Below are 26,037 nucleotides of genomic sequence, written 5' to 3'. Positions count from 1 at the left end.
AGAGTAACAAAAACAGCATGGTATTGGCATAAAAATAAATACATAGGCTAATGGAATATAATAGATGACCCAGGAATAAACCCATACATCTACAGCCATCTGGTTCTCAACACAAGGAGCCAGAAACATATTGGAGGAAAGAGAGCCTCTTCAGCAAATGATGCTGGGAAAGTTGAACTTCCACAGGTACAGGATTGAAAATAGATCCCTAACTCTCACCCTGCACAAAAATCAATTTAAACTGGGCCTGATGGTACATCGTAGGAATCCCAGCAACTTGGGAGGCTGAGGAAGGAGGATCACAAGTTTGAGGCCAGCCATAGCCACTTAGTGAGACCCTATCTCAAATTAAAAATAAAAAGGGCTGGACAGAGGATATAGCTCAGTTGGTAGAGTGCTTGCCTTGCATGCACAAGGCCCTGGGTTCAATCCCCAGCATCACAAGTAAATAAATGAATGAATGAATAAAGAGGGTCCATCTACAACTAAAAAATATTTTAAAAAATAAATTAAAATAAAAATAAATAAATAAAAATAAAAAGGGCTGAGGATGTAGCTCAGTGGTAGAGTGACCCTGGTTTCAATTCCTAGTTCTACTCCCAAAAAAATCAACTTAAAAAGGATCAAGGAGGGCCGGGTGTTGTGGTGCATACCTGTAATCCCAGCAACTCTATAGGCTGAGGCAGGAGAACCTCATGTTCAAAACCAGTCTCAGAAATTTAGCAAGGCCCTGAGCAAAGATTCAAGACCTGTTTCAAAAAATATAAAAAATAAAATAAAAATTCTTAAAAAGTAATCCAATTAATTAATGCTTATAAAAGTTGAATGAACACTTTTCAAAGGAAGCATAATGGCCAATAATAATATGAAAAAATGATCAACATCTTCAGCCATCAAGGAAATGCAAACCAAAACTATATTGAGCTGGGCATGGTAGCACAGGCTCAGGAGGCTTAGGCAGGAGGATCTGAAGTTCAAAGACTGCCTCAGCAAAAACGAGGCACTAAGTAACTCAGTGAGACTCTGTCTCTAAATAAAATACAAAATAGGGCTGGGGATGTGGCTCAGTGTCCCAGTGCCCCTGAGTTCAATCCCTGGTTCCTCCCACCAAAAAAAACACACACACACAAGACATCTCACCCAACCAATCAGAATGGCTGTTATCAGATAACAACAACAACAAAAAAACAAAGGTTAAAAGGAAAAAGGAACCCTTACACAATGCTGGTGGTATTGTAAATCAGTACAGCCACTATGGAAAACAGTATGGAAGTTCCTTAAAAACCTAAAAATAGATCTACCATGCAATCTAGTTTTATCACTCCTGGGTATATATCCAAAGGAATCAAAGTCAGCACACTGTAGATAAACATGCATGTTGCAGTGGTATTTACAATAACCAAGTTATGGGATCAGCCTAGATGCCTGTCAATAAATGAATGGGTAAAAAAAATATGATATATATACATAAGAGTATTCTTTAGCAATAAAGAAGAATGAAATTGTGTTTGCTTCAGCAGTACATATACTAAAATTGAACTGATACAGAAAAAGTTAACATGGTTCCCTGCACAAGAATAACGTGCAAATTTGTGAAGCATTCCATATGTAAATTTAAAAAGAAAAGAAGGAACGCATGTCATTTGCAGGAAAATAGATGGAATTAAAGATCATCAAGCAAAATAAAACTCAAAAAGACAGGTGTTGCATGTTTTCTCTCCCATGAAGAATCTAGAAAGAAAAAAATGAAAGCTACATGAAAGTAGAAGGGGGACTATTAAGGAAGGGAAAGGTACTAAGGGAACAGAGGTTATAAGGGAGAATGGTTATGATCAAAGTGCATTATATGCATGTATGAAATTATCACTATGAAACCCATTACTTTGTACAATTAATATGCATTACCAATTATTAAAAAACAAATGAAGTTTCACACCAAAATGAGCATTAAAATAATAGGTGGAATATTTGTTGACCCATAGTTGTAAGAAAATTGAAAGATGCAAAAGTTAAAAAAGAGAGTTCAGCCCACTTTCTAGGGGGAAAAATTACTGATCAAAAAAAAAAAAAAAAAAAGTTCAGTAATAACATTAAATGAAACCAGATAGTATGATGGTCATGAGAATGTGAAACAAGAAAAAAAAAAAACAACGCTTCAAATGAATTATAATTTGATTGTCACAGTTATATTATGTAGATAAACAGGCTTATAACAAGTAATTAGATAAACAAGATGTGGTTTGTAAAGGGTTCACTCATTCTTTGTGGGCAACTAGTCACTGTCTCAAATATCACTCATATAGTAACTGTTTAATACAAAGTGCAAATCAAACAGATAACAAATATATCCTGAAGGGATAATGTATACTAAAATCTAAGCACACTATGATAGACTGTCATTTATATTTAAAGCAGATGGTTAAAAAGTACCAAAAAGAAAATATTCAAAAAGAAAATATTCAATGGAAAAGTAGAATGATCAGATTGAGTTTTGAAAATGTTTTTGCAAAAACAGATTATTTAAACAATGACTCATTCAAATATAAAAAATAAAAATTGAACTCTCTAAATACCTGTTTGGCATCTCACTCCTTCTAACAACCTATTTTATACCACACAACTTTAATCACAAGATGGAGCTGGCAGTATTTCAGAAATGCTTTTCAACTGTACAAAAACCTTTTTTTGGAAACTAGGATTAGCTTACCACAAATATGGGTATGCAAAAGTAGGCACTGAGTTATGCAATATTTATTCAAGTAGAATTCTTCCAATATTTTCTGGAAGAGAGTTACTTTTCAATAATGCTGTTCTGTGGACCAACATCTTAGAGAAAGTACTCATGAATGTTCTTTTTTTTTTTAAGGAATGATCTTAAGTATAAAAAGTGTATAAAATTTTATAGTGTAAAAGTAAGATAATATCAGATTTTATATGTAGTCAGTGATTAATTTCAATAAAATGTATTTGAAAATAGGACAAACTTTGAATTTTTAATATAAATCTTTCCACTAGTTTTCCTCTACTTTTTCTTAGATCCTGAAAAAATTAATATATTTTGATCCACAAATTTCCAACTTTTCTCCTTTAGTTGGCACTTAGCAAGTCTGTTACTTGTCAGTAATGAACTGTCTCCCTCTATATTAATTTGAATAGTGACCTATCTATACAACTGTTTCTGTCTCTACCCCATCTAATATCTATTTCTGTCTTGAGCCTCTTTAGTCTGGTCTTGACATGATGGTAGAATTGAATTACATGTTCTTCCCACTCAACTGCCCTTACTCATGCCCTAAACTCATTCTCTGTCAAGATTTCAACATTCACTTGATTCCTGTATCTTATTCCCAAATGCCAACTTACTATGAAGTTATGGCCTTATCTAGAATAGAACCTATCATCTGGCTCTCCAAGATGACTGTTGAATTTCTGCATTGTTTAATTACTAAATTCTATCAATTCAGTTTTTGAGTCTCTCTCACATTCATCTCTTCATATCTCTTTGTACTAATTGTTCTTTGACTATGTCCTTGATCGAGTTTTCCCTGCCTTTCCCTGACATCATATCTCTTAAAATAAGAGCTAAGACATAGGATTGCATATTGGAAGTTTATTTGGGCAGTGATTCTCAAGAAGTGTGATGGAGACCCCAAGGAATTGGGAAAGAGAGGGCAAGAGAATGAGTTTAAAGATGCCTTATGGCTAAGTAAGTGATACTTACCAGGATCTTAAAATGCATCTCAGACAATCTACCTGGGCAATAAAAGGAGAAAATATTTATTTATGAGCTCCTGTCTCCCACTGATTATAGATGACTCTACTGAAAAGAACTCCCTTGTGCTTCCTGATTGAACATGCATGACTTTGTGCAGTTCTGCTAGCTTCTACCATGACATTAGAAAAACTCTGCAGAAAGTGACAGGTTAATATTTTGAGCTTAGGTGACTGTTGTCCAGTTGTATTTACAAGATGTTGGTCCCAAATTACTGTAGTTGCTACCAGAGCAATATATAATACAAAGAGGACTAGAGTATTTTTTAAAAGGCATATACTATACCTTGTTATTTAATTTTCAGTATGTCTTGTCTCTTCTAATCTCTAAATATCTCAGTGATGTATTTATTCAGTATAATTAAAATACTTGCTAAATAGATCACTCAATTATTCACATTCAATTTTCTCATGATGTTAAAGCTTAAATTCAGTTCCATTTTCCCAATATATTGATTGATTTATGGAATTTGGGCCATGTATTCACCTCCCTGGAATTCTACCAACAATTACCACCTTATTTCAACTCTGCTCCTAATATTGACATCAAAATATTCCCCTCCTACTCATATTAAATATAGTATCTTGAGTTGTTTTCTTATGATGGCGCTGTGTTCCTGTTATCTGTTTTCCTTAAGAGAATAAAACATCTATGCAGAAAACCTGACCAGTTTAGCAACACAATCACTGGCTAAAGCAAGTTGGCTATGTAAAGTTGGAGTACTAGGCTCATTAGCCTTTCAATTCAGCCAACTAAGCTAAACTTACAAACATGTTTGAAAGTCTTCTACCCCTAGATTAACATCAAATTGTTCTAGGAATTTAAGGTTTATTCTAATCACATTTATTTATCTACATTTACATTTTATAGCTTAGATAGACTTTTTTTTTTTTTTAGGAAAAACATGTATGTTTTTATTTTATTAAAGGATAATAAAAGTCAAATTACAGTCAATTGTTAAAACTTTTTTTTAAAAAATTCTGAAGTACAACAAAAATTAGTTCAGGGGTTTTTGTCTGAACAAATGATTACAGTCTTTCCCAAAGCATGCTCCTCACCACATAAGGTACTCAAAGGGGATGGGGGGGCAGTCTTTCCTATTTGTTGCTTATAATTCCTAAAAAGTCAATATCAAGTATTTTACTTCTAGGTAAGAGAAAAAGCATTTTGGTCCATTGATTCACCTACGTGCTCCTGGAGGACATTAACCAACTCTGCTATTACAAAGACATGAGTATCATCGATATCGTGAATGATGAACTTCTTCCCCAGGGCATTGGATTCATCAAGTATAGTAGAAATTGCTTCACGGCAGGATCGCATTCTAGAAGCACTCTTTTCAAGACGTTGACCATCTTTTTCCAGTCAGAAGGTGGAGATGACCTCATTAATCCTGGTGATTCAGGTTAGGGATGTAGCTGAGTGGCATGGCCCTTGCCTCACATGCACCAATTGGGTTCAATCCCTAGTACACACTTCCCCGCGCCACTCTGAGGATCTAGATAAACATTTTTTGCATTTTCTTCTGTAATCTATTCTATTACCATGGGTTGAAAGTCTAGAAATTGCTATTAAGTACAAGTTAGATGATGACACTCAAATTATGCTTATGCCCTACTGGGAACAGGATTTTTATAATGTTCTAAAAATTAGAAGGGGACAAACAAATTCTTTATCCTCTGAGTACAATATAACATTCGTAAAATTGATCAATTATTTCCTTCCTCGTCAGGAGTTTTCAAATGTTGAAAATAAAGTTAACGGAATATCTCCCCGGCAGGAAAATTTGGGAATTTATTTTGATCTGAAACAAATGTCCTTAATATTTTTAAAGGTACTAGAAAAAAAGAATGTACTCATTCATTTAACAAATATTTATTAAGCATTCTATGTGAAAAGGCACTATAATAAATTGTTCACTACTTTCAAAAATAGTTTTTTTTCCCTCTTAGACAAAATTAAAAATATTCTCTGCAGAACAAACAGAAAATTTGGAAAACATAAAAGTTTCTGTTATCACATCACTCAAGGAAACACTGTTAACCTTTAATGGATGTCTCCATTGCTTCTCTGTAGAATCCCCTCAAAAAATGCCTTCCATGGGAACAAATTGGAGGTTAAAAAAATAAAATTAAAGAGTCTTAATTCAGGTAGACTTTCCTCTTTTTTCACTCTTCATGGTATCTACCCTAAGAGATGACATATCATGTGCTAATGTAATCATGGTCCACTTTATTCTTTGAATATGACCCTTGCTACTCTGCCACTGCAATTTATTTATTTATTTATTTATTTTTGATACAATGGCACTTAACCATGGAGCCACATCTCCAGCCTTTTTAATATTTTATTTACAGAGTACCACTAAATTGCTTAGGGCCTTGCTAAATTGCTAAGGCTGGCTTTCAACTCACAAATCTCCTGCTTCAGCCTCCCAGACTGCTGGGATTCTGGGAGTGTGCCACAGGAATTTATTTTTCAAAGGGACATGTTTCTTTCTCTTCTTCTCCCTCCCCCTTAAACTCTTTCCCCATCCCTAATCTTCAGGAAAATAGGATTAGCTTTCTTCCCCATCATGGGCAGTTATCTATCCTTGGACACACACCCATTATAGGAATGAAGTAATCCAGACTTTAGGGATGGCACCAGAAGATCTCAGAAATGACTATCTACCAAATTAACAAGTGAATAACAACTCCTGAAAGAGAACACATGGAATGTAACCTTCGAATCACCTCTTTAAAAGTCCCCTGTTTCCCCTGATGGACTGTGTTTCTCCTTTGGTAGCAAGCAATAAAACCTTCTTTTTCCTTTTTCTCAAAATGGTGTCCTCATTATTGCATTGGCATTGGGGACAAGGACCAAGATTTCAGTAACACTAATAAAAATATTTAGGGGTGTAATTCATGAGCCTCATTAAAAACTATACCAAGCCATAGGTGGTGACACAATTTGTAATCCCAGCGACTCAAGAGGCTGCAGCAGAAGGATCACAAGTTGAGGCCAGCTTCAGCAACAGCAATTTAGCAAGACACTCAGTAATGTAGTAAGATTCTGTCTCAAATTAAAAAGTAAAAAAGGGATGGGATGGAGTTCAGTGGCAAAGTGCCCCTGGATTCAATCTGCAATTACAAATAAACAACGATAACAAAGAAACCCTATAAAAACTGAACCAAACCAGGCATGGTGATGCACACCTGCAATCCCAGCTAATAGAAAGGCTGAGACAGAAATATTGCAAGTTTCAGGCCTGCAGGAGCAATTTAGAGACCTTGTCTCAAAATAAAAAATAAAAAGTGTTGGGAATGTTGCTCAATGGTAAAGTGTCCCTGAATTCAATCAGCAGTAACACAAATACACACACGAAGAGTTTTTCTGTATTCACCACAAGACAATACACTTTGGTGTTTAATTAGAAATGGAATTTGGTGGCACAAGCAAAACATTCATACTTATCCTGACTACTGAAAATTGCCTATGTGGTATCATTTGAAGCACATATGGTGGCAATAGTTTTGAATATCTGTACTCCTTTGGTTCGCTTTGTCAAAGGAAAAAATTCCAACAATTCGCTTTAACTATCTCAGTTGGCTTCATTTTTTATTTTAGAATCTGACAACACTTCACTACATAAAACAGAATCACTGCTCAAATGAACCAAGCAAAGGAGGTTGATTTAAAAAGCAGGGAAAGCAGAAGAAAGCAGAAAACAAAAAACCAAAAACCCCTACTGATAATTTCAAAATTACTTTCCTTTTCACTAAGTTGAGGACGGGGAGACAGAACAGTAGAAAAATAACTGAGCAGTTAATATCAGGGTTTGGGGTTTTTGTTTTTATTTTTTAAAGGATTAAGACAGAGGGAACTTCATTATCATACCAACTGAAATAGGCCCTTTTAGGACATATGGGTTCTCTAATCCTAATCTCTCTAATCCTTAGTACTATGAAGGTCAGATAAACAGCTTAGTTTTAGCTTGGTGGAACTTTAGTTTGAGTGACCTCCACTTTGATTTTCAGCCTGCTCTGTTGGGTCGTGGTGCAGGAGCTGAGTCTGAAGCAATGGCCTCCTATAATTTTTTTTTTTTCTCCTATAATTTTTATTTAATGATGTCATCCAAAGGAGTGAGGCAAAGATGGATTTATCATGTCAATGACTCAATTTTCACAAAAGACAAAAGGTGACTATACTGATAAAATTCTCATTTTAAAATTCCTGCCAGAAGGCTCAAGTAATTAGCAAAACTAACCAGTGAAAAAAAGAGTGTGAATAAAGTCCATTATTTTTCTGTTTGGGAATTTCATAATACTTTCCTTCCCAAAAATTTGTTTTTCAGAAGCTATGTATATGCCAGATATGAATAATTAAACTATTTTAATATTGAATTTTTCTCCTTTTATTTGACTAATAAAGGGAGATTCTAATAAATCTATAGGAAAGAACACCTATTCCTTCCCCATCATTGTACACTTGAGTCGTAAAGCAAATATTTCCACTTTCCTTCAGTTTTCTGGAATTGTTCAAATTATTTAGGACAACTGTAATGAATTCTAAGTGAGGAAGAAATTAATTTGGAAAAGTTAGGTATGTTGAATTGAATATAGCAAAAAGTGATGAATCAGAAATTGAATAGCTAGATAGGAAATGCTGATCCAGGAAATAGGGAAACTGGCTGACTATATTTACTATATTTATAAAATTATCACACTGGGTACAGTGGTGCATGCCTGTGATCCCAGGGACTTGAGAGGCTGAGGAAGAAGGGTCTCAAGTTTGAGACCAGTCTCAACAATTTAGCCAGATTCTGTCTCGAAATAAAAAAATTGTTAAAAAAAAAAAAAAAAAGGACCAGGAATATAACTCAGTGATAGAACACCCCTGGGGTCAATCCCTAGTTTAGTCAAAGAGAGAGAGAGAGAGAAATAAAAATCACCATAATTTTCCATCTGCTATTGTGTCACGGTAGAAAGACTAAAAAGTACATATTTATGTAGTGCTGTGTTAAGAGCTTTCCCAAATTACTTTAATTATTGTCACAAACTCTTGTGTGGGTCCTCTTGGCCAAGATTATTTTAAACTAAAGACACTTGAAGCCTGAAGCCAGGAGTGGTATGTACACCTGAAATCCCAGGGACTCAGGAGGCTGAGGCAGGAGGATTTCAAGTGTTACTAAAAGCTTGGTCCTTGTCCCCAGTGCCAATCCAATAATAGGAACATGGTTTAGAGAAAAAGGAAAAAGAAATTTTATTGCTTTGCTAGCAAAGCAGAAACATAGGAACTCCTGGCCCTAAGCCTGTGATTTTTCCATCAAGGGGAATAGGGTGGGTTTTAAGAGTTTATTCAAAAGCTACATTCCATGTGCTCTCTATCCAGAGTTGTAATTCACTTGTTAATTTGGGAGACAGTCATTTCTGAGACCTTCGGTTCCTGTAGTGGTTGTGCTTAAGGACAGATAACTGTGCCTAGGATGGGGAAGAAAGGTAATCCTGCCCCCGTCACCCCACTAAGATTAGTGAGGGGAAGAGATTAAAGAGGAAGGAGAGAGGCAGAGAAAGAAACATGTCTATTTTAAAAATGTCACAATGGCAGAGCAGCAAGGGCTATGTTCAAAGCATAAAGCTGCCCACTGTTATTCAAGTGAGAGGCCAGCTTCAGCAACTTAGTGATGCTATGAGCAATTTAGAGAGACCCTGTCTCAAAATAAAAAAATAAAAAGGGCTGGGGATGTAACTCAGTAGTAAAGTGCCCCTGGGTAAAATTCCCAGTACTAAAAAATAAAGACACTTGAGATTGAACAAATACAGAAAAAGTCTTTTCAGAGGTTTCTTTCTGATCTGACGGGAATGAGATTGCTATAAATATCCCTTCTGAGCTGGTCCAGGTGGCAGAGCTTCATAATCTGAGTGACTGGGAGGATACTGAAGTAGGAACATCATAAGTTCAAAACCAGTCTCAGCTATTTGGCTAGACCCTAAGCAATTTAGCAAGGCCCTAAGAACTTAGCAAGACCTTGTCTCAAAATGAAAAAATTAAAAAGGGGGCTGGGGATGTGGCTCTGTGGTTAAGCACGCCTAGGTTTAATCCCTGGTGAGTGTATGTGTGTGTGTGTGTGTGTGTGTGTTTATGTGCATTTATATATAAAATCTTCTCTAGGTCTTGCTGGCAAGAAAGCAGAGATGACAACTTGTACCTGCATAAAGGGACATTAGAACAAACTTTCTCTTCTTTGTTCCCCCCAGGAACTAGAAAAGTTTCCTCTCACAGAAAACTTTTCTTTCCTTCTTCTCTATTAGGCATAGAAATGCCTAATTTCAGCTGTTCTGGAGAATCACATTTTCTCTGTGCTCCTATGTGAGTAAAATATGCCTTTACTCTTGCCAGTTTGTCTTTTGTCAGTTTCAATCACAGGCCCCCAAGAAATGAACGTAAGAGGGTAAAGTTTTCCTTCTGAACAAACCCTGTAAGTAATCTCATCTTCATCATAGAGTTAGACTCATAGAAGTTAGAATGCTTTCCCAAGTTTACCGAACAAGAGGAGCTAGGATTCAAACACAGGGGGCTATGCTCCACCAGAATGTATGATAGTATCACTTCATTAAATTGTTTATATTAAGTGTAAGAGCCTCTGGTAACTCCTGCAAACTGTCAGATCTTAAAGGTAAGTCTTCTGAGACTGGAGGTATATGGCTCAGTGGTAGAATGTGTGCTTAGCATGCATGCATGAAGCCCTGGGTCCAATCTGCAGCATCACAAAAAACAAACAAAAGAAACTCTGCTATCAAGTGTCTTAATTCTGATTGTTTTAATAATTTACTAGGAGGAACATTATATGGGTGACTGCAAGTTACACCCAAATTATTTGGTAAAAGCAAAGATAAATGAAGCATTTATCTTTATTGTACTTCCTTCACAAACTGGTTTCTAAGGTTAGTATGTTTATAATTCATTGGAAAAAGAAATTCTTTAAATACAATTGCAAAACTGAGTCAAGGTGAAAGAATTCAGCATGAGTAAGACTTGCACTTTGTCACATGTCAGTAATGAGGAAGCTGAACAGACAACACACAGGACATAGATCAACAGGAGACCAAGCCTCTGAACTCTCAAACATGCTCCAAGAAATAGCCCTGGAAGAGACATCATTAGCAGCTGTGAATGAAGGCAACTAGCCAGGGTCATGGAGAATCAACTTCAACTCAGAAAATGAGGGTTAGAGGGGAAAAGATAGGGGGATAAGAGTAAAAGGGAAGTGAGATTCAGTTACAAAAGGAAGAAAGAAAGGCCCCATGGTAGACATAACAAGTATCCTGTGAAGTACTAGAAAAGGTAGCATCACAGAGCTGACTGTGTCAAAGAAGCCAGGATAAACATTACCACATCCCTCCTGTAGAAACGAATATAATAAACTAACAAGGATATATTTCCAGGACATTCTTAAGGGGGAAAAAAAAATCAAGATATGGAAAAGTATATATACCTATTTTTGTTTTTAAAAATCCATAAAATGGGACTGGAAGTATTGGGAGTTCTTATCTAGTATTCAGAAGATCCTGGGTTCATATCCCGGCCCTGAAAAAAAAAAATAAATAAAGTGAAAAAGTTACAAAATGGTACATATTTCTCAAGGGTATGTATAAATGTCCACCTGTCTATGAGTAGTAAAAAGGCTGGAAGGACATGATGGAAATAAACAAAGACCACCCAAATGAGAATAATCAGAGGCTAGTTATTCATGGCTTTCCATAACAAGGGAATAAGACACCATCACTTGTGTATGTCAGACACTTAAAGGCAGGCAGGGGAGTAGTGTAAAAAAGCTTTATCATGAAAAAAAGCGAAGATTTCAAGTATTTTGTGATTGGCCCAGGAAACTAGAGGTGGGCTGACCAGATGGGGCATATCGTGTGATTGGTTTGGGGACCAAACTTGACCTTCTCTGGTTAGTCCTGAGTTGGATGCAGACACTCATTGACCAAGCTCTCACATTCTGGATCCATTGCTTCAGAGTTTGTGATTTGTTTTACCAGGCTGGTTGCTGCAGAGGTTTTTGTGTCAGAGTTCTATTTGCATATATGTGCTGTCCCTTTTCTGTATATTTAGTCTCTCAGTATGCACCAAACTGATATTAGTGGTTATCAATGGCAAGATGGGAAGGGGTATTATGGTAAGGAAAAGCTACATTTGTTATTTAATTAAAAAAAAATTTACTTGCATAATTTTGTAAAATTCTGAAGCAAAATGGCAGAAGAATGGTAGTTGTCATTCCTAATCCTCATAACATTTCAAGATAGGTCATATTCTTATTTTACAGTTGGGGATACTGAGTCACTAAGAAGTTAACCTATCCAAGAACACAGTTGATAATAGCAGACAGAATTTAATTGCAGGTATATCTGATCCTAATTGTTACCTTTTGTCATGCCATGTTACTGCTTCCAAAAGCATAATCATACTAATATTAAAAGAGAGAATGGGCATTTGTACCACATACAAAGGGTGAGCATAGACACTTTGGATTAACACAATATTAACATCTGTCTATTGATATATTCATACCTTTGCAAACTGATTTGTATAAAGTTATAGAACTATCACATGACAGTCCTGTCTGAACTATTACAAGTTTGATCCTTTGCACCTCCAGAAAGGAAATTTTGGCTTTTGAAAAGAAAAGATGGTGTTATAGTTCAGTTATTAGGTGTTCCCCAAAAGTGCATGTAGGAAACAATGCAAGAAAATTTAGAGGTGAAATGATTGGGTTATGAGAGTCTTAACCTAATCAGTACATTAATCCCCTGAAAGGGATTAACTGAATGATAACTGGAGGAAGTGGGTCCCTGGGGGTGTGCCTCTAGGGTATATATTTTGTTCTTGTTGGGCAGAGCTCTCTCTCTCTCTCTGCTTCCTGGTGCCATGTCACCAGTTGCTTTCTTCTGCCACACATTTCTGCCATGATGTTCTGCCTTATCATATGCCCCAAGTAAAGGATTCAATCATCTAAGGACTGAGACCTCCAAGACCATGAGCACCCAAATAAACTTTTCCTCCTTAAAATTGTTATTGTCAGGTCTTTTGGTCACAGCAGAGAAAAAGCTGGCTAAAACTGAGAGCATTTAAAATACAATTATAACTAATGAGAAAATAGGAGAATACAAAACTTTTGTGTTTCTTTCACATAATTCCTTTCAGAGCACCATCTATTACCCATTTTACTGATTAAATGGTGTTTGCCAATTTCAAATCTAGGAGATGCTAAAGAACTCAATTCCTACAGGTTTAAAGCAGGTTATAAACCAGTTGACTCTTTTTCATGAGTTCATGTAGCTAACCTAACTTTGATAATCTTGCTGATCAAGAGCTTATAAAAATGTTACATTTGCTTCTGGCTTAGGTAGTATAAACCAGTACTTGAATAAGTAACTTTTTTTTTTTTTTTTTTTTTTTTAGTAACTGTTTTTTAAATCTTTAATTGGAATCATAAGTTGTAGTGACATGAATTTTTATATTAATTTTATATTAGGTAGTTATAGATCTCAGATGATAAAATAGATTAATACCATGTAAATATTTTATAACTTGAATATTACTTAAATGATTTACATAGTAACTCAGTGTTTCTGAATAGTGATTGAAATAGCACATTAAAACCATTTGGAGAGCTTAAATAATATTGGTGACTTTCCCCCTCCCAAAGAAATTCTGTCATGATTGGTTTAGGATAGTATCTCTGCATCAACATTCTGTGTATGTGTGTGTGTGTGTGTGTGTGTGTGTGTGTGTGTTTTAAGAATTAAGAAGAAGTATACAAAAACTTATATGAATAGAAGTATTTTTTAACTCACTTATTCTTTCCTTTTTAAAAAATGTTTTTCATTTTTTATTGGTAGATTATAATTATACATAATATTGGGATTTGTTGTTACATATTCTTACATGCACATGATATAACAATAAAATTTGGTCAATATCATTCCCCATTATTTCCCCTTTTCTCCCTTCCCATCTTCTTGGTTCGTTTTCTCTACTGGTCTCCCTTTTATTTTCATGAGATCCCCCATCCCCTATTTCTTTTCCTTTTCCCTGCCTTTTTTCCACATATGAGAGAAAACATATGAATTATTTTTTTGTTTGTTTTTTAACATATGATTTTTTGAGTTTATTTCATTTAACATGCTCTCAAGTTCCATTCGTTTCCCTGCAAGTGCAATACTTTGAGTCTTCTTTATGGAGAAATAAAACTCCATCGTGTATGTACACCACATTTCCTTTATCCATTCATCCACTTATGAACACCTAGGTTGGTTCCATAATTTGGCTGCTGTTAATTATATACATGGGTATTTGCATCAGTAGTTTTAAAAGGCCTAAATTGAAAAGTACAACTATAGAAATCCAATTGAAGTGAAAATAATTTCATGATGCAGGTCTTCAGTTTGTTTGCCAGGATCTATATCCCTTTGGAGAATCATTCTCTTCAGGTGAGGCTGACCCTGTCTCTATCTACCCATCACCAGTTCTAGGTGTGTATACTGGACCAAGTTCAGAGTAATTCGTCCTTTACAACAAACCCTCATAAACATTAGTTCAGGCATAGACATGTGATTGAAGCAGAGCCTGATGGAGACCTCCCTGAGAAATTCCCGCCAATAAATAGAAAGACAATTCCCTTCTATGACTGTAAACTGGAAAGGGCAATGTCAAGAATGATTTATAGTATCATTTTGTCTGCAGGAAGGAACTGTTCACTATAAGAAAGGTAGCTAACATATGAAGAAAAACAAAACATAGAGTTGAAGAAAGAGCATTGATTTTCATTTAATAGTACTTACTTATTATACATTGGCTAGGAATAGACAACTGGTATTGAGCCCCTGGATCACTGGAGTTTGTATTAGATGTTCTATAGAAGTTATTTCATGCCAATTTGAGTTGGATTTCTGTTACTTGCAACCAAAATGCACTGGCTAATTTAATGAGCATTTAAAACTTTTGTAACACCAGAACCAATTTTTAAAATCTGGAATAGCTTGTTTCTCCCCACTTCCATCTTCCAATCACAGTTTAAACCTTTTTTGTGTGCATGTTAAATACAACACACAGAAAAAGTACACAAAATGAGTGTAACCATTATTGTATCTCTGAAATACAAATTATTAGCAACCCAAAAGCCTGCTTGTTGTCTTCTGATCATTAATCTCTCTGTGCTCACTGAAGGTAACCACTGTACTGACATTTTAAGTAATCAATTTCTTCCATTTCTTTAAGGTTTTACCACTTAAAAAGGCATGCCTAACCACTAGAAAATTTTGCCTGTTTTTGAATTTTACAGGATGAGAATCACTTAGTATGTGTGTAATTTTGGCTTCTCATAATGTGTTTGTGATATGTATCAATGTTCTTGCATATAACTGTAACTCAATTCATTATCTTTTCTGTTAAATATTTTATTATATAAATGTACTGTTGCTAGACATGGGAATTGTCTCTAGTTTTTTACTATTATGAATATACTGCTACAGACATGCTTATACATTTCTCTTGGTACACATTTGCAAGCACTTTTGCAGTGCCTACCTAGCAATAGAATCACAGATCATAAACATAATTATGCTCAACTTTTTTTTTTTTTCTTGTACTGGGGATTGAACCCAGGGACACTTAACCACTAAACCACATCCTAAGCCCTTGTCAAAATATTTTTTGTTCAGAGGCAGAGTCTCACTAAGCTTCTGGCTTTGAACTCATGATCCTCCTGCCTCAGCCTCCCGAGCTGCTGGATTACAAGTGTGCCCCACTGCACCCAGTGGACAGAAGTTCTTAATTTTAATGTAGTCTACTTTACTAGTTTATGTCTTTGCCAGTAATATATTTTTCAGTCCTATTGAAGAAGTCACTCCTTAACAGGAACTTATAAAATTATTCATTATCTTCTGGAAGGTTTGTTATGACTCTCATACTGAAATCTAATATCCAACTGAGATGTTTATGTACAGTGTGAGACAATATCACATTTTCTTTTTCATGTGAAAATCCAGTGAAGTACCATACAATGAGATGTGATATTCCTATCTCTTATCCTATCTTAAGAGGAAAGTGTTCAAAACTTTAGGTATAATGTTTAATTATAATGTTTGCTACAGCATTTTACATGTTTTATTATGGGAGATATTTCTTCTATTTGTAGTTTTTGGTGTTTTAATCAGAAAATGGATGTTAAACTTTATCAAACACCTTTTTAGGATATATTGAGATTATTATACAATTATGTTTTCTTTATCTTGTTAATGTGGTAAATAATTGATTGTGGGTTTTTTGTTCATTTCTTTTTTGTACATGGCACAGGGATTGAATGAATCCAAGACCTCACGCATGCTAGGCAAGTTGCTCTACCACTGAGTAACATTCTCAGCCCTTTTTATTTCATATTTTTGGTACTGGGGACTGAACCCAAGGGCGCTTTACCTTTGAGCTATATCCCCAGTTCTTTTTATTTTTTTGTTTTGAGACAAAGTTTTGCTAAATTGCTAAGGCAATTCTCAAACTTGAGATCCTCCTGTCTCAGGCACCTGAGTCACTGGGATTATATGTGTGTGCCAGGCTTGATTGGGTTTCTAATACTAACTCAATCTTTAAATCATGAAATAAACCCAATTTTGTCATCTTGTATAATCCTTTACATTAATATACATCTATTATTGTATCCCAGAAATGTGTAAAATTTTATATCAATTTAAATAAACAAAATCTATACACTAACCATGTGTGAATTAATTTTAATTTCCTTTTTATTATCTGCTCATCAGTTTTTATTTTTTTGGTATCGGGATTGAACCCAGGGACACTTTACCACTGTGCCATATTCCCAGCCCTTTTTTATTTTTTATTTTGAGATTGGGTCTTGTTAGGTTGCTTAGGGGGCCCACTAAGTTGCAGAGGCTGGCTTTGAACCTCCTGCCTCAGTCTTGCTAGCTTGATTACAGGGTGGTGCACTACACCCAGCTACTTCTTATCAGTTTTAAGTGTTAAGATTATGCTCGTCGTAGAAAACAAATTAAGTAATGTTTCTTCTTTTTTCCTTTTCTGAAAAAGCCTATGTGAGCCTATTTTTATTCTTAAATGTATGTCATCTGGCCCTAGATTTTTCAGTTGGTGGGTATAGTGATCTATATATTTCTATTAGGTCAAGTTTGCTAATCTTGTTCAAATCTTCTAAATCCTTGCTAATCACACACATGCATGTGTTCACACACACACAGTCACACACAAACACTCAGTTTTAAATTTGCTTTTTCTGTTGCCAAGAGAGGGGAAATGAAATATTCTACTATGATTTTAAATTTGTTCAGTTTTTCCTGTATTATAACAATTTACGCTTTATATATTTTGATGCTATATAATAGATACTGTTGGGACTTAGAGAATGATATCCTCCCAAATATGGAGGATATTTTATATGCTGAGCATTTTGATGTAAAGGGAAAAGATTGCTCTGTAATTCCCTTAATGGTCTACATTAAGACCAAACTGCAGAAGGGAACAAAACTGCTTTCTACCCCCTCTGAAATCCCTTTATCTATGTCAGAAAAGAAGACTGAAGAATGTAACCACTCCTGGACTGACTTTTCTTACATGACAACATCTGTCCCTTGGGTTCAAATTCCAAAAAGAATCTTTTTACAAGTTAAACTCTTATTCCTCTCAACTATCATTCAGAATCCCTCAAAACTGTCTACCACCCCTATTATATATTATTATATAAGATTATATAATCTTCTGAAGGACCCTAGACTAATATGATTGTTACATAATTTTTCCTTTTTTGTACATCAATATACTTGTATGTCTTTTTTTCTTTCTTTTTTTTTTTTTTTTTTTGGTCAGTGTATTTCAGTGACCCTTCAGAGGGAAGAGAGGAAATATCCCTTCACCCCATAAGACACATGTACAAGACACACATAAACACATTTTCATGGCAGATTAACACTTTTATCATTAGGAATCATACATTTTGTTTCTACAAATGTTTTTCTTCTTAAAGTTTGCCTTGTTATTAATTAATATAACTCCCATCTCTTTGGTTAGTGTTTATATATTTTTCTTCTTACATCTTCACACTTTAAATATCATGCTTGTAGGCTGGAGGTGAAGCTCAGACAGTGCAGGCTTAATATGCATAAGGTCATGGATTCAATCCTCAGAATCCAAAAAAATAAACAGAATAAATATTATCCTTGCAAATTGTATGTTGATTTTGTTGTTTAATGAAGCATTTCATTGTTTCATATTGAATGTAATATTTGTGTTTAAATCTACAATTGATGAAGTTTTCTATTTCTTTTCTTTCTTTTTATTAGAATTTTTATTGCTTTTGGCCTATGAATTATCATCAGTTATATATTCTTACTATTCTTTTAACAGTTTTCCTAAAGATAACAACACACTTTGATTTAAAAACTCTAGTTATTTAGTAGCTTCACTTTCTTCCCAGATAAGTCAAAGTTCTTAAAAAACTTTTAACATCTTCCTGATTTATATGCCATTCTTATCAGGTATTACAGTTCTCACTTTATTTAATCCCAAAACATTATTATTGTTTTATACTGTCAATATTAGATTTCTTCCTCACATTTACTTCATTGTTTTTCTTTCCTTCCTGTCTTATATCTGAGACTCTCTAAAAAACTCCCTTTAGTATTTCTTTTAGCTCAGTTTGGATAGTGGTGAAATCTCAATTTTTATCTGAAAATATTATTTCTAAAGGATATTTTCATCGTGTATATAATTCTACTCTTTTTCTTTCTTTTTATGGCGCGGGGGCTGAAACCCAGGGTATCATGCATATTAAGCAAGCGCTCTACTCCCATTAGCCTAGTCCCATAATTCTACTTCTGTAGTTATTTTTCTTCAGCGTTTAGGAGATATAATTCCTTTTTTTTTTTCTTTTTAAGAAGTCATCTTTTGGGGCTGGAGTTGTAGCTCAATGGTAGAGTACTTGCCTCACACATAAGAGACACTGGGTTTGATCCTGATCACCACATGAAAATCAATCAATAAAATAAAGGAACTGTGGGCTGGGATGTAGCTCAGTGGCAAGGTGTCTGCCTCACATTCTCAAATCTCTGGGTTAAACCCTCAGTTCCAAAAAAGACAGAAAAAAAAAAAAACCAAGAACCCCCCCCCCCCCCCCCAAAATGAGATTTAAAACAGAAAACAAAATAAAGGTATTGTGTCCACCTATGACAAAAAAAAAGAAGTCAGCTTTTGGAAAGCAGTTTGGCAGGTTTTCAAAAGGATAAACATAGAATTACCCTATAAATTAGCAATTCTACTTCTAGGTATATATGCCAAAGACCTGAAAACAAGGGTTCAAACAAATATTACACATCAGTGTTCATAATAGCATTATTCATGATATTCAAAAACTGAAAACTATGGAAGTGCCCACCCAAAAGTGAACAAACTCAGTGGTAGAGCACTTGCCTAGCAAGCATGTGGTCCTGGGTTCAATCCCCAGAATTGCAAAAAAAAAAAAAAAAAAAAAAAAAAGAAGTGAACAGATAAACCCAATATGGTATACACATAAAATGAAATATTATTCTGTCACAAAAGGAATGAAGTTCTGATACATGCTATAGCATGGATGACTTTGAACACATCATGCTAATTGAAACAAGTCAGTCACGAAAGGACAAATATTGTATGATTTTACTCACATGAAATATCTAAAATAGGTAAACTCATAAAGATAGAAAGTAGAACAGGTTATCAGAACAAGGGGAAAGAAGGAATGAAGCATTATTGTTTAAATGGAATGATAAATTGTTTTGGGAAAAGTAGCAATAATTGCATAATACTGTGAATGTGGTTAATACCACTGAACAAATATACTTAAAAGTAGTTAAAATACTAATTTGTATGTTATGTATATTTTACCACAATAAAAAAGTCAGCTCTTGGACAAACTCTTATACTTTTAAGTACAACTTTTTTTCCTGAGTGCTCTAAAATTTTTGGTTTTGGTTTCAGCATTGATATGTAAATATATTACATCGAGATAGGCCTATTATTTATTTTGCCTAGAATTTACACATTCTTTCAAACTGAGGCTTTATCTTTATTAATTTGCAAAAAGTTCTCCATCATTATCTCTTTAAACATTGTTTTTACCCCATTCTTCCTCTCCTTTTCTTCTGGGACTCGAAGGATTTTAGACCTTCTCACTATATTTTAAATCTCTTTTCCTCTCTTACTTTTTTCCCCATTCTTTTATAATTTGTTCTAGAAACTTTATCAGTCTCTCTCCAGTGTATTTAGTTTTCCATGTTTTGTTCTGAGTATTCTGACCTATACTTCACTTAACTAATTTTCTATGATGTATCTGTCAAATTACTTTTTTGTTATTTATTTTTTTTTTTATTGTGTCAGGATTGAATACAGGATTGTGCATGCTAGGCAGGTGCTCTACCACTGAGCTACATCCCTAGCCCTAATTAACCTCAGCTATTTTATTTTCAATTTTAAAATTTCCATTTTTTTTAAAATTTGAATTTAAAAATATCAATCTTGCCAGGTACATTGGCACACACCTGTAATCCCAGTGGCTCGGAAGACTGAGGCAGGAGGATCACTGGTTCAAAGTCAGTGTCAGCAGTTTAGTAATGTCCCTAAGTAACTTAGGGAGACCCTGTTTCAAAGTGAAAAATAAAAAGGGTACAGGGGTTATAGCTAAGTGGTAGAGTACTTGCTTAGTACGTGTGAGGCACTGGGTTCAATCCTCAGCACCACATAAAAATAAATAAATAAAATAAAGGTATTGTGTCTATCTGTGACAAGAAGAATAAATAAATAAATAAATAAATAGGGCTGGGTATATGGCTCAGTGGCTAAGCACCCCTGAGTTCAATCCCTGGGGTCAATTAAAACAAAATCTCATCTTTTTTATTCCTGAAAAATCAAAAGTATAATCTGATATACATAGTATGTGTCTGATAACGCCACTATGCAAAGCTCTCATGTATGTTTCTTCTCTTTCCATTGCTTTTTATTACATATATATTACCATGTTGTCTTGCCACCTCACTTAAAATTGCTTGTAAAAATAATTTGAGACTCAGGATGCTATTATCTTCCCCAAGAGAGGGTTTATAATTAATTAATTCTAGTTTCTGGCAGTACTACAACTTAGGATAACCTCAAAACAGGAGACTAAGATGACTTAAAGCAGAGTGGCAGTCCCTAAAAATGTGTGTCCTTCCATTCTTTGCAAGAGGGATGGAACCCAGGGATGCTTAACCACTGAGTCACATCCCTAGCCCTTTTTATAATTTCTTTAAAGACAGGGCCTCACTAAATTGCTGAGACTGATTTTGAACTCATGATCCTCCTGCCTCAGTCTCCTGAGCTGCTAGGACCACAGGCATGTACCACTGTGTCAGGTTTTTCCATTGCTTCCAAAATATAACCCTTAAGGTCCTAACATATAATTTTGGACAAATAGTTTCTGGTGATCACTAATTGATGGACCCTGGATGCTCTCTATTTTTCTATTCCAGCCTGAAAACCACGGACCAGTCTCTTCATCTCTATTCCCAGGGGAAAAGCAGTCCCAATTACCAAGCCACTTCCCTGAAGTCTCCACTCTCCTCCAAATCCTGGCCTATAATTCTTAACTGTGAGATGCCCTCATGCTGTTTGTTTTGTTTTGGTACTGGGGGAGGGAGGTTAACGACTGAACTATACCCCCAGCCTTTTTTATTTTTTATTTTGAGACAGGGTCTGACCAAGTTGCTCAAGGTCTAAGTGCTGGGGCTGGCTTTGAACTTGTGGTCCTCCTGCCACAGCCTCCAAAGCTGTTACAGGCACATGCACAACACACCAGACATTATTTTAAGCAGTTTTTAAGTTATCAGAACGAAGATTGATTAAAATAGCCTAACACATCAATACTAGATGGCCAATCTAGATCCAGTGTTTATTTCTTGACAAATTCTGTTCACACAAACCATAAGAATCTTATGGATAAAAGTATGAGGAATACCTTATAGATTTTTTAGTCCCTCCCCCAAATCTCAACGTAAGTTTTTATTTTAAGCGGTATGCTAAATGAAGAAGGAATACACAGACAAAAGCTGCCTATAGCCTACTGTTAGTGTCAAATGAATTAAGAGTTATTTGCCTAACAGATCAACTGATTTCCAAGAGCAATAGTGAGGATGAACATTTCCTAAAAGACAATTTAGCAAGTACTGTTTTTTTAATCATCTAATTTTTCAGTCATATTCTACTTCCATGCAGCTATGCAACAGCACAAGCTTCATTTTACAAGTCATGAGAAATGCATTTTGAAAAGCAAATTCTCATGGCTTGGAGAGAAATTCTGGAGAACTTGTTGGAAAAGAACAGTCATTTAATTCCATGACCTACATTAAATGCCAGCAACCTATGGCCCAGAGGTCAAATCTAGCCCAAAGACTGGTTGGTTGTATATGACCTATAAGCTATGAATGGTTTACATTTTTGAAGGGTTGAAACAAAAGAAAAAATAAATCAAAGCTTATGAAGTGTATGACACAGACCATGTGTTATCTGTATGGCCTGTTGTAGAAAGTTTGATGACCCTTGCTCTATGTCATCTAGTCAAAAAAAAAAGAGGTGTTGTGTGCAGTGGCAAACACTGGTAATCCCAGTGGCTCAGGAAGTTGAGGCAGGAGAGAAATTCAAAGCCAGCTTCAGCAACTTAGTGAGGTCCTAAGCAACTTCATAAGAATTTGTCTCAAAATAACAAAAAACATTAAAAAAATACAAAGGCTGGGGGACATGGCTCAGTGGCTGAGTGCTCCTGGGTTCAATCCCTAGTACAAAAAATAGAGAAGGTTCTAAGATTTTAACCCTACTTGCAAGCTAACAAGTTAGCCCACCATTTACATGGATACTGGCAGAAGAAAGAAGACTCCAAGAGCAGAATCAAAGGCTGCTCTTGTTACAGCAATAGCAGTCTTTGCAACAGTTCCTTATATCTCATTTCCCACAGGGCAATATGTAGAGAGTCAGATGACAACTGCATGCATAGGAATTGTCATAGGGGAAGAAGAATCCTGAGCTCAGAAAGCCTGAATCTTTTATAATCAGTAATAAACACACCTGCTCTTTGTACTACACAAGTTTTTATCTCATTCTTCTACATTTTCTTCAGTAGAGGCACACACTATACCAATGCCCCACTTGACTTTTTTTTTCCCCACTCGACTTTAATACTTTAGTCCAAATGGTTGTTTTCAAGTTATTTCAGAATGTAATGAGAAATGCATATTTAAAAAAAAAACAGTGGCACGTGCTTGTAATCCCAAGAATTTAGAAGGCTGAGGCAGAAGGATCCCAAGTTCAAGGTCAGCAAATACACTATTCAGAAAAAATTGATAAATTAATTTATTGGAATTCGATATTTAGCCATGGATACATTTATAAGAAATTCTGTCAACCTTTAATTAGTGTTTCAGGTAAAACGAGGACAGGAGTTTGAACAGAATGTATTTTCTGTCTTCTTAGATGATAAATCTTTGATAAGATACTGTCTTTTAAATAAAACTTGCACACCATTGACTTTTTGGACAACTGAAGGAAGAAGGAAATAGAAGTCATTTAAATGTTAAATATATATATTTTTTGCCAACTCAAACTCACATATTCATGGGTCTATAATGGTTTCAATGGTTTCTTCTAGGGAAGTTCTCACAGACTTCTTTGAGGAAAAGCAAAAAAACAAAAAAGGCTGAACTCAATATGAGAACTAAACTGATGTGCCATAAATTTACAAGATAAATGGCAACCACAAAATAATCTTCTAAGCAATTTTAAAGTTATATACACCTGAAGAAAACATATATTAAAACTTATGTACAAAAAGTTATAAACCAAGTGTAAAAATTAATCATGAAATGGAAAAATATTTGTAACATATAGAAAAGGTAGCTTAATTTACAAGTTTTACAAATCATTAAGGAAAAATAAAATAACAATGTAAAAGAAAAATAGGTCAAATCATATTAACAGGCAGTTTTATGAAAAAAAAAATGGAATCATACTCACCTTTACTCACAGTTAAATAAATATAAACACCTTTACTCATAATTAAATAAATATAAACAAATCTGTTTTTCAACTATGAGAACAGTAAAGATAAAATATCCTGATAATTCAGTGATGGAAAAGAGTATTTGATAGGAATGTTAATTCAATCAACTTTTTGGAGGGTAATTTTGTAATACTATTAAAATTTATGCTTGTATAGTCTGGAAACAAAAGAGCTATAAATAGCTTGGAATAAATATAAATAGCCTATAGCTTGGAATCTACCTGAAAAATAACAAGGTATATGTTCAAAATACTTAATGATCAATTATTAGTAGTAACAATAACTTGGAAGTGATTCAAATACCTATCTACTTTAGTCTATGATAAATTATTAAATACCAAATTGATTCAATATTATTATTTTTATTATTTTGCAGTACTGGGGATCAAGCCCAGGGATACTCTGCCACTGAGCTACATCCTCAGCTGTTTTTGAAACAGAGTCTGGCTAAGTTGCAGAGACTGGCCTTAAACCTGAGATCTTCCTACCTCAGCCTCCTGAGTTGGGATTACTGGCATGTGCTATGGTGCCTGGTTCCATTTAATATTTAGCATTAAAAAGAGAATCATACATGATGTTAAAGTGAAAAAATGTTATGATCCATTTATGTACATAAGGAAATTATAGTTTATTTCAATAAGCAAACAAAAGAAACTGTTAATTAGGTATTTAAAGCAGAACATTAGACAGAGGAATTAGTAGAGACATTTTTACACCTTTATGCCTAATTTCAATTTAATTTTACCATGTATATATACTATTTTTATATACGCACACATACGTGTGTGTGTGCACGCGTGCATTTGGGAGGTGCTAATAACATTTGAGCCAAGAGCCTCTAACCACCAAGCTACACTTTCTGCCCCATAACATATCTTTAAAAAGTTCTGTGGTACTGTCAAATGATATTTTGGAGAAATGAAACCACATGAAAAATTGCTTATTAAGTTCAATCACTCAATAGTAAGTATGGTACAGAATTCTTATCATCCACCATGGAGATGAAATGATTATTTCAAACCAATGATTAAAAAAGAATGGGTTTTCATCTTTTATATCTTGATGTAATTTTTAAAGTAATATTTAAAATAAAATCCAATACCATAGTATAACTACTTTTTTACTTTCAAAAAACTTTTAGCAAAAGCTTGAAGGCACGGTAAAAAACCTTTGAAATAACATTATGCTTATGATCATTTGGGAAAACAATGTGTCACCATATATTGAAAGGGACTGTATACGTGCCCTAAAAACCAGTAAAACCTTCCTTCTTAGATACATATCCTACAAAAACATATTCACCATATCACTTGCACAAAAATGTTCACAGCTTCACAACAAAAACAAAAGTTCACAGGGGATGAGGGGTTAAAGGTAGAGTTCAATGGTAAAGGGTTTGAACTCATCCCTATGAAAAACTAAAATAAACACAAAATGTACTCCGGAAACTATAAAAGTATTGATTGTGTGGTATAGGAATACAAGGCAATGCTTTATCATGAAAATAGAACACTACAACACATATACCTGAGTTAAATGTATAAACATATGCTGAACATATGTTTCATGCAATATGAATCCATTTATTTACTATGTTTTGGGATGAGCAGTAAAATCAAGGCACAACCATCATAAACTTTCCATAAGTAGAGAAAAGTAGGGACTTTTGTGAGTTCCCAAAAATTTTGAGAACTAAATGGTGATTTACATGGGTGTTTGCTTTCTAATTTCCACCAAAACACATTTATCTGTTCTATATCAGTCTCTGTGTATATGTTACATATCATAGGAAAAAAATAAAAAATAGGGCGGGGGTAATAGCCTAGTGGTAGAGTATGTGCCTAGTACATGCAAAGCCCTGGTTCAAAGCCCAGCACCACACCCACACCTACAAAATATACATATATATCATATATATATGATATATATTTTTTGTTACATATAAAATATATTTTATATATAAACATAAGATATGTATAGTGTTTATATGTATATATCAATAAAAATTTAAAAAGTCAATACCAATGGTTCACAAAGAAAATATTCTATAATTCCAAGGAAATTTTCCAAGGAGTCATTAGCAGGCTTGCAGAATAAATTCTAAGGTTTGGGCATTTATAATCCAAAAATAAGA

General features: G+C 34.6%; 1 long non-coding RNA gene, 1 other non-coding gene and 1 pseudogene across 2 annotated transcripts in view; 1 reads left to right on the top strand and 2 right to left on the bottom strand.

Annotated features, from left to right (window-relative positions):
• LOC124987539 (uncharacterized) overlaps positions 1-26,037 on the bottom strand; it is a 101,136-nt gene that overhangs the window by 65,036 nt on the left and 10,063 nt on the right. Inside the window, exon 2 of the long non-coding RNA XR_007109203.1 lies at positions 11,250-11,341. This is a non-coding gene — a long non-coding RNA (uncharacterized LOC124987539). The remainder of the gene's footprint in view (positions 1-11,249; positions 11,342-26,037) is intronic.
• Positions 1,507-1,612, top strand: LOC124987714 (U6 spliceosomal RNA). The gene has a single exon (XR_007109237.1). It is a non-coding gene; the product is annotated as a U6 spliceosomal RNA (small nuclear RNA).
• On the bottom strand, positions 4,919-5,127 carry LOC124987538 (general transcription factor IIH subunit 5-like; annotated as a pseudogene).

The sequence above is a fragment of the Sciurus carolinensis genome, chromosome 6 (assembly GCF_902686445.1).
Source record: "Sciurus carolinensis chromosome 6, mSciCar1.2, whole genome shotgun sequence".
NCBI classification, from domain to species: Eukaryota; Metazoa; Chordata; class Mammalia; order Rodentia; family Sciuridae; genus Sciurus; species Sciurus carolinensis.
Note: the sequence above shows the minus strand (reverse complement) of the source record. Positions and strands in the feature narration are given on the sequence as shown.